Genomic DNA, 7,823 nt, shown 5'->3' with positions numbered 1-7,823 from the left:
GTAAGTGTTCCTGGGTTCCGTGGTTGTTACTGTTGAGGAGTTTGAGTACGTCCTTCACATTGTCTGTTTTACGTGAATTTACTTATGTGGATTCTAAGCTTCATTCTGCTCCACTCTCGCTGGGGCGCAGAGTCGCTGGGGCGCAGAGTCGCTGGGGCGCAGAGTCGCTGGGGCGCAGAGTCGCTGGGGCGCAGAGTCGCTGGGGCGCAAGGGAGCACGAGGAACCAGGATGGGCAAACAGGCCATGGCGCGTCAGAAGGGCCTGGCACAGCAGTTAGCGCTGGCAGGGCGAGCAGGAAGGGCAGAGCGCTTCCCTCGCCCATACGAACACCTCCTTAACAAGAGCCGTTAGCTAGGTGATGAACGGTCTCCACCAGGCACGGTGCCCTCTCCCGGAAGTCGGTACACACCCAGACCGACTACCCGTTAAAAAATGCCGCAGTTCTCGTCACGGGATGCAAGGAGTGTCTGAGCCTGCTCCTGCCATCAGCAGGAGGCAGAGCAACTGTGTGCATGAGGTGCGAGCAGGTGGACGACCTGGTCCGCGTGGTGGCGGAGCTCAAGGAGGAGGTGGAGAGGTTGAGGGCCATCAGGGAGTGTGAGCGCGAGATAGACTTGTGGAGCTACTCCCTGCAGGGCCTCAAGGAGAGGTATCGAGGTGAGACACCCCAAATGGGGGTGGACCCCCTGCCCTGTCGCCGTTGGGCAGAGGGAGAGCATCTGGGAGTTGAGGAGGAATGGACACGGGTCCCTGCTCGACATCGCAAGCGATGCCCTCCCCTTCCGGTCCCACCTTCCCAGGTGCCCTTACGCAACAGGTTTGAGGCCCTGGAGCTCGAGGGACCGGTGCGTGAGGAAGAGGTAGCAAGTGTTCCCGGGAGGATGCCTAGGGCGAGGAGGTCAACTCCACGCCTCAGGACTGCCTCCACCAAGAAAGACAGAAGGGTGATTGTTGTGGGAGACTCTCTTCTTAGGGGAACAGAGGGCCCTATTTGTCGGCCTGACCCTACCCGTAGGGAAGTCTGCTGCCTCCCTGGGGCCAGGGTCAGGGACGTTGCCAGGAAGCTTCCCAACCTGGTACGCCTAGTCTGACTATTATCCGCTTTTGATAGTCCAGGCAGGTAGTGATGACACTGAAGAGAGAAGCCTGAAGGCTATCAAACGGGACTTTAGGGGGCTGGGACGGTTAGTGGATGGAGCGGGAGTGCAGGTGGTGTTTTCGCCCATCCCTACGGTGGCAGGGAGGGGTACAGAGAGGACACGGAAAGCCCACCTGTTAAACACGTGGCTCAGGGGCTGGTGCCAACGCAGAGATCTTGGGTTTTTCGACCATGGGGCACTTTACTCGGCAGCCGGCCTGATGGCCGCAGACGGGTCCCTATCTTTTAGGGGAAAAAGGATCCTGGGCCAGGAGCTGGCAGGGCTCGTTGACAGGGCTCTAAACTAGGTAAGAAGGGGGATGGGGCTGAAGCAAGGATTGTTGGAGCTGTGCCAGGGGGAACAATAGCAAGGCTGGGGGATAAGGCAATGGCCCAGCTGAAGTGCATCTGTACCAATGCACGCAGCGTGGGTAACAAACAGGAGGAGCTGGAAGCCATTGTGCGGCAGGCAGGCTACGACTTGGTTGCCATCACGGAGACGTGGGGGGACCGGTCTCATGACTGGAGTGCTGCAATGCCTGGCTATAAGCTCTTCAGAAGGGACAGGCAGCACAGAAGGGGTGGTGGTGTGGCTCTCTATATTAGAGAGTCTTTTGATGTTGTAGAACTCGAGGCTGGGAATGACAAGGTCGAGTCCCTTTGGGTTAGGATCGGCAGGGACAACAAGGCTAGCGTCCTGGTCGGGGTCTGTTATAGACCGCCAAACCAGGATGAGGAGACGGATGAGGAGTTCTACAGGCAGCTGACAGAAGTTGCGACATCTTCAGCGCTTCTTCTCGTGGGGGACTTCAACTTCCCTGACATATCCTGGGAGCACAACACAGCCCAGAGAAGCAGTCTAGGAGGTTTCTGGAGAGCGTGGAAGATAGCTTCCTGACGCAGCTGGTTAGTGAGCCTACCAGGGGTGGCGCCCCGCTAGACCTTCTCTTCACAAACAGAGAAGGACTGGTGGAGGATGTGATTGTCGGGAGCTGTCTTGGGCAGAGTGACCACGAAATGGTGGAGTTCTCTATTCTTGGCGAGGCCAGGGAGGGGACCAGTAAAACCGCTGTATTGGACTTCCGGAGGGCTGACCTTGTGCTGCCGAGGACACTGGTTGGTGGAGTCCCTTGGGAGGCGGTTCTGAAGGGCAGAGGAGTCCAGGAAGGCTGGGCGCTCTTCAAGAGGGAAATCTTAATGGCGCAGGAACGGTCTGTCCCCACGTGCCCAAAGACGAGCTGGCGGGGAAGAAGACCAGCCTGGCTGAACAGAGAATTGTGGCTTGAGCTTAGGAGAAAAAAGAGGGTTTATAATCTTTGGAAAAGTGGACAGGCCACTAGGGAGGACTATAAGGATGTTGCGAGGCTGTGCAGGGACAAAATTAGAAAGGCCAAAGCTCATCTGGAGCTCAATCTGGCTACTGCCGTTAAAGATAACAAAAAATGTTTTTATAAATACATCAGCACAAAAAGGAGGACTAAGGAGAATCTCCATCCTTTACTGGATGCGGGGGGAAACCTAGTTACAAGAGATGAGGAAAAGGCGGAGGTGCTTAATGCCTTCTTCGCCTCAGTCTTTAGCGGCAATACCGGTTGTTCTCTGGATACCCAGTACCCTGAGCTGGTGGAAGGGGATGGGGAGCAGGATGTGGCCCTGTGGTGGTTTTACTCAGGTGGGCAGCCGAGCTCCACCACAACCGCTCTCTCACTCCCCCTCTCCTCAAAGAGGAAGGGGGAGAAAATACAACACAGAGAACTCGAGGTTTGAGATAAGAAAGGTTTAATTAAAGGGAAAGGGAATGGGAGAAAAAAAAACTGAGACAAAAGAAGCAATCAGTCCGCGCGGAAGCACAGAGAGAGGAAAAATTATTCTCTACTTCCCATCAGCGAGCGGTGTTCGGCCACGTCCTGGGAAGCAGGGCCCCAAACGCGTAGTGGTTGTTCAGGAGGAACAGCCCCCTCCCCCACGAGAGCCCCCCCTTTTATTGCTGAGTGTGACATCAGGTGTTATGGAATATCCCTTTGGTTGGTTTAGGTCAGCTGCCCCAGCAATGTCCCCTCCCCATCACTTGCCCACCCCCAGTCTGCTGGCTCTTGGGGGCTTGGAAGGAGTCCTTCCCTCTAGTCCCTTCACCATCTTTGTAGCCTTTCTCTGGACATTCCAGCAGTTTCACACCCTTCTTGTGCTGTGGTGCCCGGAGCTGCACTCCTCACTCGAGGTGAGGCCGCACCAGCGCAGAGTAGAGCGGGACAATCACCTCCCTTGACCTACTAGCGATGCCGTGCTTGATGCACCCCAGGACACGGTTGGCCCTCCAGGCTGCCAGGGCACACTGCTGGCTCATATTCAACTTGCTGTCTACCACGACCCCCAGATCCCTCTCTTCTAGGCTGCTCTCCAGCGTCTCATCGCGCAGTCTGTACATGCAGCCAGGGTTTCCCCGTCCCAGGTGCAGGACCCGGCACTTGCTCTTATTGAACTTCATGCGGTTGGTGATCGCCCAGCTCTCCAACCTGTCCAGATCTCTCTGCAAGGCCTTTACGCCCTCATTCGAGTCCACAACTCCTCCAAGTTTGGTGTCATCAGCAAACTTGTTCAAAATACCTTCTATTCCTACATCCAGATCGTTTATAAAAATATTGAAAAGTACCGGCCCTAAAATGGAGCCTTGAGGGACCCCACTGGTGACCGCCCGCCAGCCTGATGCAGCCCCATTTACCATAACCCTTTGGGCCCTGCCCGTTAGCCAATTGCTCACCCATCGTATGATGTTTTTATTTAGCTGTATGGTGGACATTTTGTCCAGTAGGATCCTATGGGAAACCGTGTCAAAAGCCTTGCTGAAGTCCAAAAAACTCACGTCAGCTGGTTTCCCTTGGTCCACCATACGGGTGATCTTATCATAAAAGGAAATCAGGTTAGTTAGGCAGGACCTACCCCTCATGAACCCATGCTGGCTGGGACCAATGACTGCTTTGTCCCCCAGGTGCGCCTCAATAAGTTCGAGAACCATCTTCTCCATGATTTTACCAGGCACTGACGTGAGACTGACAGGCCTGTAATTGCTAGGGTCTTCTTCCTGACCCTTCTTGAAAATTGGCACAACATTTGCCAGCTTCCAGTCTACCGGGACCTCTCCAAATTCCCAGGATCGTTGAAAAATAATTGAGAAAGGTTCCGCGATGACGTCCGCCAGCTCTTTCAGCACCCGGGGATGAATCCCATCCGGACCCATGGACTTGTAGGGATCCAGGTGGAGTAGCAAATCCCGCACACGTTCAGGGTCAGTTGGGAGTTTGTCATCCCCACCGTCCCGGTCCTCCAGCTCAGGGCACCCTGGGTCCCGAAGCCCATCATCGGCATTGAAGACAGAGGCAAAGAAGGCGTTAAGCGTCTCTGCTTTGCCTATGTCATCGTCTGTGAGGAGACCTTCCCTATCAAGGAGCGGCCCTATGTATTCTTTAGTTCTCCTTTTTCCATTCACATATCTAAAAAAAACCTTTTTATTTTCTCTCACAGATACAGCCAGCTTCAACTCTAGCTGTGCTTTGGCCACTCGAACTTTCTCCCTACAAACACGAACAGCATCCCTGTATTCTTTCCATGACACCTGGCCCTCCTTCCAGTAGCGAAACACTCTCTGTTTCCGCCTAATCTCCATTAGAACATTCCTGGTCAGCCACGCCGGCCTCCTTCCCCGCCTGCCTGACTTGCGATATTTTGGAATTGCCTGATCTTGTGCTTCTAGGAGGCATCGCTTAAAGAGTGACCAGCACTGGTGGACATCGAGGCCTTCAAGAGCAGTTTCCCAGGGGACCTTGCTGACTAGTTCCCTGAGCAGCCTGAAGTCCGCTTTCCCCATATCTAGGGATGAGGTTTTGGTGGCACTTTTCCTTCTGTCACCGTAAATTTTGAACTCAACCACTTCATGGTCGCTATGACCGAGGCGGCCACCAATCACCACATCTCCCACCAGACCCTCTCTGTTTTCTAGCAACAGGTCTAGGAGGGCACCTTTCCTAGTTGGCTCCCTTAGCACCTGCACCAAGAAGTTATCATCTAGGTGCTTCATGAACCTCCTGGACTTGCTCGTGTCAGCCGTGTGGCACTCCCAGTTAACGTCCGGCAAGTTGAAGTCCCCCATAAGGACAAGGGGAGTTAATCTCGAGGCCTCTCTTAGTTCTGTAAAGAATAATTGATCGGTGCTATCGTCCTGGCCAGGCGGTCTGTAATAGACTCCCACAACGACATCCCCTTTATTCGTTCATCCCTTGATCCTTACCCAGAGGCTCTCAACTTTGCCATTGCCGACCTGAAGTTCCACACAGTCCAGCCCCTGCTTCACATACATCGCCACCCCACCACCTCGCCTACCCTGCCTGTCCCTCCTGAAGAGCCTGTAACCATCTATCGCAACACCCCAGTCACAGGACTCATCCCACCAGGTTTCGCTTATGCCGATGATGTCGTAGTTGCGGGACTGGGCCAGGACTTCTAGCTCATCCATTTTATTCCTCATACTGCGTGCGTTTGTGTAGAAGCACTTCAGGTGCGTCTCCTTACACTCAGCACCTTGTGGATCCGACCGAAGGACCTCACTGGCACACAGCCCCTCTGATTCTAGCGTACCATCCCTTAGGTCTTCACCGGCGTGCCTGGTTTTAGCCCCTTCCCCCTTCGACTCTAGTTTAAAGCCCTATCTATCAGCCCTGCCAACTGCTGACCAAAGATCCTTACCCCTCTCCAAGAGAGGCGCATCCCATCCGGTGCCATCAGGCCTGGTGTAGCGTAGACCTTCCCGTGATCAAAGAACCCAAAATTCTGCCGGTCACACCAGTCTCGAAGCCACGAGTTTATGTGAACAGCACGCCTTTCAGCTTTGATCCCCCCTATCGGAAGGACAGAGGCAAACACCACCTGCGCCCCGATCCTCTAAGTAGTCGCCCCAAATCCCTAAAGTCTCTTTTGATCGCCTTCGGACTTCTCGTTGCTACTTCATCGCTACGAGCCTGAAAGACCAGTAGCGGGTAGTAGGCCGTACCAGGCGCTTGACTTTCTTGGCAAAGCCTCTCACCCGAGCCCCAGGGAGGCAACAGACTTCTCTGCGGGTTGGGTCTGGTCGGCATATCGGTCCCTCTGTCCCTTTCAGGAGGGAGCCCCCCATAACAATAGCCCTTCTTTCTTTTTTGAAGGATGATGTGGCAATGCGGCGTGTAGGTCGCCTTGCCTTAGGCGCCCCCTCCAACTGGGACGGGTTTTTATCTACTTTGTCATTCAGATTGTCTTGTTCTAGTCCTTCATATCGATTATTTAAGGGTAGATGAGAAGGTGAGGTGGGCAGAGAGAAGGCTCGCCTACCACCCCGAATAGGCACCTGCCTCCATTCCCCCCCTTGATCTAGGTCTCCTCCCGCTGCCTGGCAGGAGGAGGGAACCTCCGTCTTCTGCATAACAGGAGACGCCTGTGCCGTGGCAGTCTCGTGAGCCTGCCTCAGAGAGGGTAGAGTGCACCTCCACCAGTCAATTTCCATCTCTGATTCCCTGATGCTCCTGAGCCTGTTCACCTCCTCCCGGATCTCCGCTACCTGGCTGAGCAGTTCTTCAACCTGGGCACACCTCCCACAGGCATACCCACCACTGCTGTCAGAGACCGACAGAAGGCTGGGGCACACTCTGCAGCCCAGGACCTGGACGGCTGCGTGTTTCCCCGAGGCTTCCGTCTGAGTAGCCACGCTGGTGACCGTGGCTGGAGATGCCGCACGAGATGCGGAGGCCACGGTTTTCTGCCTGGTCGATACCATGGTCAGGTTCTATGCAAGCAGGTTACAAGCACCGAAGGGAGAGGCAGCTGCAACAGAGCAGAAGCTGTGAAGCTTGACGTTACAAATGTCTTATGCAGAATATCAACGCCACAAAGATAAGGTAGTTGTTCATCTTGGAGGGGGTACATTTGAATCCAAAACTCATCTTTAGGACAGAAGCAAGTGTGAGATATGTTTGTCTGATTCGTGTCAGTACGGAACAATGCTAGGGCCGCGTTGTATGATGAATGTGACCTTCTGTCTTACATACCCTTGTATAACCACAAGTCTAAGAAAAACAGTAATGTATCTAATTCTTGTATCTTGCCAAGGAATGTTTTAGCAATTCGTGTCAATAGAGAGCTTGAAGGGAAATGTATTTGTAGACTTTTCCTTGAAGTCTCTGGTATCTGGGGGGTTTCAGAATAACTGCTAACTATGATGACTATTGCGTGGGACACTATGCAAGTCTCTGATATCTGGGCAGGAGATTAAGGAGACGGGGAGAGCTGAAGAACAACTAAAAGACAAAGCTTGCAGGGGGCGTTGCACAAGTCTCTGCCATACAGCCAAGTTGGACAAGAGGGAGGAAGACCATGAGCCTTCAGCACGAGAGACCCCCAGAGGGACCACCGAAGACTGATACGCATGCTCCAGTAGGAGGGTTTGGATTCCGGAATCTAATTATAATAACCCTGTTTTTTTTTAGAAGCAGTAATGAATATGTATTAGCCTAGGAGCATAAAAATCAGCTGCTTGATGTAACTGGTGTGCGTCTTGGTGGAGCAGAGACTCCCGGTGCACCCAGCGCTGTTTGCTTACCTCTATTCCTTTAATAAATTGTAAACTTTGATTATAGTCCTATTTTGAAGACTGAGCCATTT

Source organism: Netta rufina, assembly GCF_964035555.1.
Source record: "Netta rufina genome assembly, chromosome: 1".
NCBI lineage: Eukaryota > Metazoa > Chordata > Aves > Anseriformes > Anatidae > Netta > Netta rufina.
This window is presented reverse-complemented; position numbering follows the sequence as displayed.